Source organism: Triticum urartu, chromosome 3A (genome assembly GCF_056163025.1).
Source record: "Triticum urartu cultivar PI428250 chromosome 3A, HENAU_Tu73, whole genome shotgun sequence".
NCBI classification, from domain to species: domain Eukaryota; kingdom Viridiplantae; phylum Streptophyta; class Magnoliopsida; order Poales; family Poaceae; genus Triticum; species Triticum urartu.
The window spans coordinates 656,727,591-656,739,098 of record NC_141875.1 but is presented as its reverse complement, the minus strand read 5'-3'; positions in this window follow the sequence as shown (position 1 = coordinate 656,739,098).

Below are 11,508 nucleotides of genomic sequence, written 5' to 3'. Positions count from 1 at the left end.
TAGGAGTGGCTTCGGGGAACACCTGACGTGCAACAGATTGGTGGTGCACTTCTCCTTCTGAAATGCTCGAAAGAGGGACTTGGGGCCTTGGTCCTTTGCGAAGCCTGCATAATGCTGGCGACGCCTGTGAAGATGGAGTTGGCTGGGCCTCAAAGTCATCCTCTTCTTGCACTGATGGGGTTGCTTGCGGTTGGGGAGAGCTTGGAGTGTCTTGTCTCTGTGGGTGATCAGCCCATGATGCATCTTGAGCAGTTGGCGTCAGAGGACGACCAATGCTGATGAGTTCGCTGTGCGTAAGCACAGGCGATGATACCAATTGGTGCTCAATCTGAGGAAGGACTTCATCATCTTCAACATTGTCATGGTGACCAATGTCTTCAGCAGCGGTGGGGTCAACTGCTGGAATGTCTTCAGCTTCAGGAGCCTCTGTGGAAGCAGGCTCATGAACTATCATCCGTCATTCTTGATGCGAAGATTTAGGATGAGCAACCGAGATGGGCTCGACAATAAGGGGCTCTGTGGGAGCAGCCTGATCTTTCTTGGTTTTGTGCTTCTTCTTGGAGGGAGCGACATCATAAGCGTCAGGATGTTTCCTCTTTCTGGCTTCAGCCTCGACAACCCTTGTCTTCTTTAATTCTGAAGCCACTGTGGGGACCTTACGCTTCGAGCCTATCATACTGGCTGGGAAGACAATGGGATGTGCTTCCTGCCTTGTTGCTTCGGGTTCGGCCACAACTGTCTTCTTCTTCTTCGTTGCAGCCATCCTGGGATCGATGCCAGGACGCCCAAGAGCCTTGCGCTTCTCAGCTTCATTGTAGGCTTGCATGCACTTGTCAGCCAGAGTCTTCATGCGCTCACGAGACCCTTTAGCTTCTTCACGTTTCTTGAGAAAGGCTTCCTTGAGCTCGTGCAGCATAATCTTGAAGTTTTTCACATCTTGCACGTTGAGCTTGGCCATGTGCTTCTTGAACTAAGCTTTCTCATAGTCGATCTTTTGCTTCAGTTCAACGATGCACTGAGCTAGAGCTAGCTCAGAAGCAATGGCGCCAGTGAAGGCGACGTTGAGGCCAATTGGAAGTTGCAAATCATCAAAGCTGAGATTGGGGATTTCAAGCCACTCATCAATGAAGTTGTGGATGATTGCCACGTCAAAGAGAGGCAAATCATTGAAGATTTCTGCTTCTTCCTTGCTCTTAATCAGTTGCTTAAGAGCGTCATCTGCAAGATCTTCATCGCTGGACAGATCAATGGCGTCATTGCGCAGAATAGCAGCAGCAGTCAGTGCCTGATCAGTATTCTTTCTCATCTCAGTCTTCTTGGAGATACGTGATAGATCTTCAGACTGCACACTGTCTTCAGGAGGTGCAGTAGCCAGTGGCTTCGCCCGTGAGATTTTTGGTGCTGAGGCAGACTTTGAAGCTTTAGGCTTCTTCAGCTTCGTTGGCTTCGGTGGTGCAGGTGCTTCGTCAGATTCAGCATCATCTGCAGGTTGATCCACGACTGCCCCTTGAACCATAATATGAGTGATGAAACCTTCTAGTTTGTAGAAGGGCCCAACCAGATTGGGTTCAGCTTCTCATGTGCCATCAACACGTGGCGCAGAGGGGCCTGGGTTGAAGTCTAATCCCAATGACTTCTTGTTTTCCTTGGCAGAGTTCTGTGCAAACTGATAGTTGCGCTTGAAGAGATTGTCTTCACAACACCATAACAGAGAGGATGGGTCAGCATTAGCAGGCTGAGGTCCAGAAGCATGCAGGGGTAAAAGCATTGAGCAATAGCTTCGAACTGTGATTTGGGCTGAAGACCTTTGTATATGATATCTCCCCATGGGCCCTTGATGGCACTCTTCTCAGCATATTCGTCGGTGACGAATCTGTACTTGAACCATTCCTCTGCCCAATGTCTTCGAATCCATTGGATGCAGTTCTTGCGTTCTCCATAGGTTTCTTCTAGATCTGACTTGTATAGCTCATAGAGATCTGGTGGCAGGTCCTTAGCAGTGTTTCCACAGCGCTGTCTGCCTCCCTTCCTTGTAGATTTCTTTGTAGCCATGAACTTCAAACTGAATGGCTTCAACATGTTCAAAGGTTTCAAAGGCTTCCGCCTGCGGGTCAAACAGGAACTGGCTTCGGGAGAATTTATATGATGCTGTAAGAATTCTGCAAATGAATGCAGACTATGAGAACCAAGGGATTCTCCCACGGACATGTACCTATGACAACATTAAGGTGCGAGGGAAGGGGAAGAGGTCATATGCATTCTCAGAAGATTTTGAAGATAAATCAGTTTAGAAGACATTGACCTCATAGTGCGAAGACATTCACTCATAGATAGAGAGTTGGTTCCAGATTTGTACGAATCCACGGATCAGTACAAGTGAGGAATCTAACTACTTTGTGAAGCATAAGTGAACATACTAGGCATATTATGAGATGCAGTATGAAATAGATCCAACTTGTGTGAATAAAAACTTCTTGTGGTAGAAAGTGATGAATCTATAGGATCAAAGGGGCCATAAAAAGGAAGTTTTATTTACCACACGAAGAACTGCTAGACGTAGTGGGAGAGGAGGCCGAGCAGTTCGATCGTCCGTGCCCTAACTTGGCGACGGAGGACACCTACGGCGAAGGCGGAGAAGACGATGTCCGCGGCCGGCGTGAAGACGACGTCGGTGAGGTCACGGTAGCTAAGCGCTTCGTCGCTGGCTTCATCGAGGGCTAGCGGTGGCGCTAGGGTTTGTGCGAGAGTGGAAGAAAGGATAATGACTGTGGTGAGGCGTGTATTTATAGGGACAGGGACAGCACAGTGTTATTACACAGGTGCCCCTGGCGATTTACATCTGAAGGACACGTGGCTATCATGCAACATATCGGAGGTTGTTCCACGTTCCCACGCACGCCTGGATTGTCGGGTGGTCGTTCCCACTTCTCCGGGTTTCAGGTGAAGGAATTAGCATTGAAAACGGACTTAATGTTTGTCTCTGTATCTTCTGCTGACAAGGACACAGAGAAGACATCCGACAGTTTCAATAGAATGCATATGATTTGGACAGATAGAGTTTGAGATAGAAAGCATAGAGAGATTAGGGTCCGATCACATTCACTTAGTTCAAAAGATTCAACAAGGAAGACGTAGCTATAAGTGAATACTGTAGAGGACAAAACACTAGTATGTATATATCACAAGACAATCAAGTCAACATAGTGAAGATAATCATGAAGACAAGTTGAAAATGAAGACAAACAAAATGTGAAGACATAGCACATGTAACGCCATGGGTAAAACACTTCAAATAGAAGAATTTGGTGGTGGCGTTACCCACCGTATAGGAAGTATTAGACCCAGACACAGCGCACAATTATCGTGGCGCTCCGAAGTCAAATTCCACGTTAATGTATTCACACTCAGAATGTAAGTCTTCATTGATTGAATATATACTTTACTTCATGTGTTGCACATCTAAGTCATCAACATGCATAAGTGTTAGGATGTGTGCCTGATCACAGGACATTTGATGATTCCAAGATATTTAGCTCACACCGTAACTTGCAAAACCTCTTCTCATCCAAGGGCTTGGTGAAGATATCTGCCAATTGCTCTTCAGTGTTGACGTGTATGATATCAATATCTTCCTTCACAACATGATCTCTGAGAAAGTGATGACGAATTTCAATGTGCTTTGTCTTCGAGTGCTGAACTGGGTTGTTGGCAATCTTGATGGCGCTTTCGTTGTCGCAGTAGAGTGGTACTTGCTTCAGGTGAATGCCATAGTCTTTGAGTGTTTGCTTCATCCATAGAAGCTGAGCGCAGCAAGATCCAGCAGCAATGTATTCAGATTCAGCAGTGGAGAGAGATACATAGTTCTGCTTCTTTGAAGACCAACATACAAGTGATCGTCCCAGAAAATGACATGCGCCTGATGTAGACTTGCGATCCACCTTGTCACCAGCATAATCAGCATCCGAGAATCTAACTAGATCAAACTCTGAGCCCTTTGGATACCATAATCCTAGTGTTGGGGTGTGAGCCAAATATCTGAGAATTCGCTTCACAGCTAAGTGATGCGATTCCTTTGGTGCCGCTTGGAACCGGGCACACATGCAAACACTAAGCATGATATCTGGCCTAGATGCACATAAATAAAGTAAGGAACTAATCATGGAGCGGTATACCTTTTGATCGAACTCTTTACCATTGTCGTCGGGACCCAGATGATGTTTGGCTGACATTGGCGTCGTGTAGCCTTTGCAATCTTGCATTCCAAATTTCTTCAGGCAATCTTTGAGGTATTTCTCTTGAGATATAAAGATGCCGTTGCGTTGCTGACGTATTTGAAGACCAAGGAAGAACTTCAGCTCACCCATGATGGACATCTGATATTTCTCTTGCATCATATATCCAAACTCGTCAGTGTATTTCTGATTGGTGCAGCCGAAGATAATGTCATCCACATATATTTGGCACACAAACAGTTCACCATCATATGTCTTCTTGAAGAGAGTGGGGTCAAGGGAACCAGGTTTGAAGCCTTTGCTCTTCAGGAACTCTTTGAGTGTGTCATACCAAGCCCTAGGGGCTTGTTTGAGGCCATACAGTGCCTTGTTGAGCTTGTACACCATATCAGGATGTTTTGGATCTTCAAAGCCAGGCGGTTGTGCAACATACACTTCTTCGTCAATCTTGCCATTGAGAAAAGCGCTCTTCACATCCATTTGATGAAGAAGAATGTTATGATGATTTTCATAGGCCAGCAGTATGCGTATGGCTTCAAGTCTAGCCACAGGAGCAAATGTCTCATCAAAGTCAATCCCTTCAACTTGAGTATATCCTTGAGCAACGAGACGAGCTTTGTTTCTGACAACTTGACCATGCTCATCTTGCTTGTTGCGATATATCCATTTGGTGCCTATTATATTGTGCTTGCGAGGATCAGGACGCTTAACCAGTTCCCATACATTATTCAGCTCAAACTGTTGAAGCTCTTCTTGCATAGCTTGAATCCATTCAGGTTCCATGAAGGCTTCATCAACTTTCTTGGGTTCAGATATTGAGACAAACGTGAAGTGCCCACAGAAATTTGCTAGCAGTGTTGCCCTTGAACGAGTGAGTGGACCTGGTGCATTCATGCTATCAATTATTCTCTCAATCTGTACTTCATTTGCAACACGAGGATGTACAGGACGAAGATTTTGCTCTTACTGATCATTGTCATTGTTAGAAGGATTGTCTTCAGGCCGAGCATTGTCTTCAGGTTGATCATTGTCTGCAGGTTGATCAGGTGCGGAGATGATAAGTTCCTCTTCAGGCTGACCTTCAGAAGGTATGATTTGTCCAGTTCCCATAAGTTTGATTGATTCACTGGATGGAACTTCATCTAGCACATTTGGCAGGTGCTCTCTTTGCGAGCCGTTAGTCTCATCGAACCGCACATCCACAGTTTCAACCACTTTATAGTGAAAGAGGTTGAAGACTCTGTAGGAGTGCGAATCCTTTCCATATCCAAGCATAAAACCTTCATGTGCTTTTGGTGCAAATTTTGAAGTGTGATGTGGATCCTTGATCCATCACCTGGCACCAAATACTCTGAAGTAATTGACATTTGGCTTCTTGCCAGTAAGGAGCTCATAGGATGTCTTGTTCAGAAGCTTGTGAAGATAAACACGGTTGATGATATGGCATGCAGTATCAATGGCTTCAGGCCAGAATTTTCTTGGAGTCTTGTATTCATCAAGCATCGTCCGAGCCATCTCAATAAGTGTTCTGTTCTTGCGTTCGACGACGCCATTCTGCTGTGGCGTGTACGGAGCTGAGAATTCATGTGTGATTCCCAAAGTATCAAGATATGTATCTAGGCCAGTGTTCTTGAATTCAGTGTCATTGTCACATCTGATGTGCTTTATCTTGACGCCATAGTTGTTCATTGCTCGATTGGCGAAGCGTCTGAAGACATCCCGCACTTCAGTCTTGTAGAGGATTATATGCACCCAAGTATATCTTGAATAATCATCAACAATGACAAAGCCATAGAGACAAGCAGTAGTAGTAAGAGTTGAGTAATGAGTGGGACTGAAAAGATCCATGTGGAACAGTTCGAAGGGTTGAGTCGTTGTCATGATTGTCTTCGAGAGATGCTTGGCCCTCATCATCTTTCCTGCTTCACAGGCACCGCATAAGTGATCCTTCTTGAACTTGACGCCCTCGATGCCTATGACATGCTTCTTTCTTGCAAGAGTGTGCAAGTTCCTCATGCCAGCATGCCCTAGCCTCCGATGCCAGAGCCAACATTCTGAAGCTTTTGCTAGAAGACATACGGCAAGCTGTGGTCCTGCTGAGAAATCTACCACATACAAATCATGTTTCCGATACCCTTCAAACACTAGAGACTTGTCAGATTCCATTAGAACAAGGCAACGATATTTTCCAAACATCACAATCATGTTTAAATCGCAAAGCATTGAGACAAACATTAAGTTGAAACCAAGAGATTCAACAAGCATGACTTTATCCATGTGTTGATCCTTTGAGATTGCAACTCTACCTAGACCCAATACCTTACTTTTACCAGTGTCAGCAAATGTGATGTGACTTTTGTCAGATGGACATAAGGTTGAGTCCATAAGAAGGCTTCGCTTGCCAGTCATGTGATTGGTACACCCACTATCAATAATCCATTCTGAAGCAGCTGGTGTCGTACCCTACAGTGCAGTTAGGGGGATAGGCTTCACGAAGAGAATTGTGAAGCAAAAACATTTGACGAGCCAGTGGATTATGAAAGCTTAGATCGAGATTAGGATTGATAGGGAAAGTAGCAAGCGACTCAGGAACAAAGTACATAATAAGACCATTTGGGCATTTGATCTTGCGCCCTACAAGATGTTTAAGGTCCCCAGCAATAGCTTCAGACGATTTTGGTTTTCGGCTGGAGACCTTTCCCTGCAAAAGAGAGTTAAGCTTTCTTAGCCACCCACATCTTCAAGGGTGGCTTCGAAGCAATGAGTCTAAGTGCAGCATCTGAGAACTTTGGCTTTGGAGCCCTAGCAAAAAGTCTTGTAGGTGGACAATGGTACTCATAATAAAAAGCAGAATAGTTCTTGGTCTTATGAACATGGCGGTTTGATGAAACGCGTTCATATTCACAGGCCTGAGTATGGCTTCCCTGCAAAACATTTGCGTTAGTGCGACTCAGGTGAGTCCTCTGTCTATATGAAGCCTTTGGATCGTATGAAGCCTGTGGTCTAGGGTTTGTCTTCTTCACCTGTGGTGTCATGATGACATTCACAGGAAGATTCTCCAAACACCTTTTCAGTACCCAGACCTTCTTCATAGGCGGTCCATTCCTGCAGTTAGTACCAATATAGCTCGCAAACACTTCACCCTTTTGATTCTTAAACAGTTTATAGTTTGCATCAAAGGATTCATCAATAACAATGGGATTAGCACAAGTGAAGCCAGATAGGGTGGATGGATCCACTGAAGGTCCCTTTGCAGCAACCCATGTGGTTTTGGGGTACTGCTCAGGTTTCCAGTAAGAGCCATCAACATTCATTTTCCTTTTGAACCCAACACCCTCTTTCCTAGGGTTTCGGTTCAGGATTTGCCTTTTGAGGACATCACATAGTGTCTGATGCCCTTTGAGGCTTTTGAACATCCCTGTTTCAAGCAATGTCTTCAACCTAGCATTCTCATCAGCAATAGCAGTGGCATCCTCAGCAGAGGGGTTAGTTGGCACATCAACAGTTGAAGATATTGCAATAGTAGCAGCAGTAGAACAACCAGCAACAGAAGCAGTGTTGTCATGCTCAATACATTTAATACATGGTGGTTCAAATCCTTCCTGAGCTGAACTGATCTGTTTGGCACGAAGTGACTCGTTTTCCTTTTGAAGATCTTCATGAGCCGCTCTCAATTTATCAAGATCTTGCTTCCTTTGAAGATAATCATAGGAAAGCTTTTCATGAGTTGTTGAGAGCGTTTCATGACAACTTTCAAGTTCCTCATACTTCACGTGAAGATTTTTTATGTCTTCAATTAAGGACTGAGATCGAGTCATTTCAGCGTCTAACAGGTCATCGCTTTTGTCTAACAGTTTTTGAATATGTTCCATAGCTTTCTGTTGTTCAGTTGCAATTTTAGCAAGTGTTTTGTAGCTGGGTTTGGAACCACAATTAGAGTCATCTTCACTGGAAGTTTGATAGTGAGTAGTGCGTGTGTTTACCTTGGCACGGCGTGCCATGAAGCAGTAGGTAGGAGGGGAGTAGTCCTTGTCATTTGCATCGGTGTCGGTGACGGAGTCATTGTCTTCAGTGTTGAAGATGGACTTGGCAACGTATGATGTAGCCAGACTCGCAACGCTAGAATTGGACTCCTCCTCAGACTCCACCTCCGCCTCCTCAGATGCGGACTCCTCCTCTAAATCCATTTCCTTGCCAACAAACGCACGTGCCTTGCCAGATGAGCTCTTCTTGTGTGATGAAGACTTTGAGGAGGACTTGGAAGAAGACTTTGAGTATTTCTTCTTCTTCTTGTCGTCAGAATCATACTCCTTGCTCTTCTTTTTCTTCTTGTTCTCATTGTCCCACTGCGGACACTCAGAGATGTAGTGGCCAGGTTTCTTGCACTTGTGGCATGTTCTCTTCTTGTAGTCATGAGAAGAAGCTTCATCATTCCTTGAGCTTGATCGTGAGGACTTTCTGAAGCCTTTCTTCTTGGTGAATTTTTGGAACTTCTTCACAAGCATAGCAAGCTCCTTTCCAATGTCTTCAGGATCATTAGAACTGCTGTCAGACTCTTCTTCAGATGAGGAGACAGCTTTTGCCTTCAAGGCACGAGTTCACCCATAGTTGGGACCGTAGATGTCTCTTTTCTCAGAAAGCTGAAACTTGTGTGTGTTGAGCCTCTCAAGTATGTCAGACGGATCGAGTGTTTTGAAGTCAGAACATTCTTGAATCATCAGGGCTAGGGTGTCAAACGAGCTATCAAGTGATCTCAGGAGTGTCTTGACAACTTCATGTTTGGTGATCTCAATGGCGCCGAGGGCTTGAAGCTCATTTGTGATGTCAGTGAGTCGATCAAACGTGAGCTGAACATTCTCATTGTCATTTCTCTTGAAGCGGTTGAAGAGGTTGCCAAGGACACTGATTCTCTGATCTCTCTGGGTTGAGATGCCTTCGTTGACCTTGGAGAGCCAGTCCCAAACTAGCTTAGATGTTTCCAAAGCACTCACACGGCCATACTGTCCTTTGGTCAGATGACCATAGATGATGTTCTTGGCAGTGGAGTCCAGTTGAACGAACTTCTTGACATCAGCAGCGATGACACCTTCACCAGCCTTGGGAACGCCATTCTTGATGACATACCATAGGTCGACACCACTGGCTTCAAGATGCATGCGCATCTTATTCTTCCAGTAGGGATATTCAGTTCCATCGAAGACTGGGCACGCAGCGGAGACTTTGATTATCCCTGCAGTCGACATAGCTAAAACTCCAGGTGGTTAAACCGAATCACACAGAATAAGGGAGTACCTCGCTCTGATACCAATTGAAAGTGCTAGTGATCGACTAGAGGGGGGGTGAATAGGCGATTTTTATGGAAGTCTTCAAAACATGGAAATTTCAAAGACAAATGATAGAAATAAACCTATTACCATGCAGCGGAAGGTAGAATACACTAGGCAAACCATAGTCAAGTATTCAATGGGGTGAAAGCACAATGACTAATAGCAGCTAGGCAGTAAAGATCAGGTAGGAAGATATTGTGAAGCCAATCAGAACAAGCAGTCACTCAGTGAAGACAAAAGATAAAGCAATCATACAATGACTTCACAAGGACCGACAGTAAATAAAGGGAAGGGAAGGATGAAACCAGTAACTCGTTGAAGACAATGATTTGTTGGACCAGTTCCAGTTGCTGTGACAACTGTACGTCTGGTTAGGGAGGCTGAGATTCAACTCAGAAGACCTCGTCTTCACCTTATTCCTCTTGAGCTAAGGACACCCAGTCCTCGCCCAATCACTCTGGTAAGTCTTCAAGGTAGACTTCCAAACCTTCACAGACTTCGTTCACCGGCGATCCACAATGACTCTTGGATGCTCAGAACGCGACGCCTAACCGGCTGGAGGATTCACAGTCCTCAAGTGTAATAAGTCTTTAGATCACACAGACATGAAGACTTAAGTGATGCCTAACACTCTTTGGCTCTGGGTGTTTAGGGCTTTATCCTCGCAAGGAATTCTCTCTCAAAGGCTTCGAGGTGGGTTGCTCTCAAACGACAAAAGCCGTGCACTAACTCTGAGCAGCCAACCATTTATGGTTGTAGGGGGTGGGCTATTTATAGCCACTAGGCAACCCGACCTGATTTGTCCGAAATTACCCTTGGTCACTAAGGAACTGACACGTGTTCCAACGGTCAGATTTCAAATACACACAGCAACTTTACTTGAGCTACAAGCAAAGCTGACTTATCCAACTCTGGACAAGATTTGCTCTCATAGTCTTCACTCAAAGACATAGAATTTTGGTTAAGCATCACTTCAGTCATTCTGACTGGTTCACTTGGACCCCACTTAACAGTACGGTGGTTCCTATGACTCAACAAAGAAGAAAAAGAACGACGAAAGAACTAAGTCTTCGCGCTCCATAGTCTTCATGCGATGTCTTCTCTTGTCATAGTCTTCAATGTGAATGTCTTCACATACCACCTTTGACTTCAATGTCTTCTTACATTTTTAGGGGTCATCTCTGGTAGGAAAACCGAATCAATGAGGGACTTCTACCTGTGTTATCCTGCAATTTTCACAAACTCATTAGTCCCTCAATCAGGTTTGTCGTCAATACTCCAAAACCAACTAGGGGTGGCACTAGATGCACTTACATGGTCGATCCCGTGCGAGCCAGGGACATCACGCGCGAGCCCAGGACCCCGAAGAACCCTACCGCTCGCCTTTCCCCACCCCTCGTCTGACCGCACGCCTCTGTACCACGTTTTGGATATCGGGAGAAGCTCCGCCGCCGCCGCCGTTTCTTCGGTCGATTCCGTCGTCGTAAGAGACCGCAGAGCCGCGCTGCCTGCACCCCTCGAACCCCCACTCGACGAGGAACTCTTTTGACACCTCGAAGTACCTTGCAGAGCACCAGAACGCTGCTGTCACCAACGTCCGCCGCCGCTAGAGCACACCACCATTCCCGTCGCCGTTGCTGCCCGCAGAGGACGCCCGATCGCCGCCCGACCTCACCTATGCCTCCGCTGCTCGACGCCGCACCCACCCATCACTTCCCCTTCACCGGAGAATCACCGGAGGAGCGCCGCCGCCAATGCCCGAGACCGCCGCCGTTTTCTCTGTTTTGCTGGTGAGCACACGCGCATGCAATCTTGCAGCCAATCATGCGCTGGCACGTGGCAGTCCGCTACAGTTGTTCGCTACATGAGTTGCTACAATTGTTTTCTATTGCTTTCTGTTTTATTTCCAGATTTCAACTCTAACTTCAAATAGCTATAGCTTTTATTCT